An 859-nucleotide genomic window follows, 5' to 3' on the forward strand; every position below is an offset into this window, starting at 1 on the left:
TTGTTGGATGGGAAGGAAGAGCTGAAACCTAGGCGGGGACTCCAGAGATGATTCTCAGACCCACACCTCCAAACTGGCTTCCCAAGGGAACCTCCACCACATCCTCAAAGGTGAGAAAGCTATGGAAGCTATGATGCTGCCACCATCCCTGCTGCCACTCCCACTGCCACAATTGCCTCTCAACACTCATGAACTTGGTGTCCAGACCCTGCAATGCTATTGTAACAGGCAAGCCACTGCCCACCCCAACTGCTCCTAACCCAAGAGTCTATGATTTCACTAGGCAGCGTATAACTTCAAAGCAGCAGGAAGATGGTCTCTATCTGCTTTCCACTTCCCAGATCTCCCTAGTTCACCTAACTGGCAGAATATAAATTATATCTAGACTCCTAGCTGCAAAGGAGTCTGAGAAATGTCGTTTAAAATTTTCTGGTCACTACAGTACAAGGAGAAGTTTAAGATGGATGCTGAGGGCCAAACCACCATATATACCACATTTGGTGCAAAAAAATATTGAATATTCAAAATAAATATTCCAAAGATTTTCTAAATGCTTCTGGCTTAACGTTTGTTTAATAAAATTTTTTTAAAAATCTTCGATATCTGAAGATTATGGGCATGTTCACAAGTGCCAGGAGTCCTCTCAACCATCCACAAGCTTACTTTTCTCCACCAATATCACCATTGCAGAGTTCAGGGGGTTTCTCATCCATTGGGAGATTAGATCCTAAAAAGAATGATCCATTTTCATTCTTTCCATTTTTTCAATTATAGAAACAATACAAGCATTGTTTGTCTGAAAAATATAGTAAAAATACCTCTAATCCTACGTCACTATCACAATAACCACTTCACTCTT

Source organism: Lipotes vexillifer, unplaced genomic scaffold (assembly GCF_000442215.2).
Source record: "Lipotes vexillifer unplaced genomic scaffold, Lipotes_vexillifer_v1.1 scaffold484, whole genome shotgun sequence".
In the NCBI taxonomy this organism is placed as follows: domain Eukaryota; kingdom Metazoa; phylum Chordata; class Mammalia; order Artiodactyla; family Lipotidae; genus Lipotes; species Lipotes vexillifer.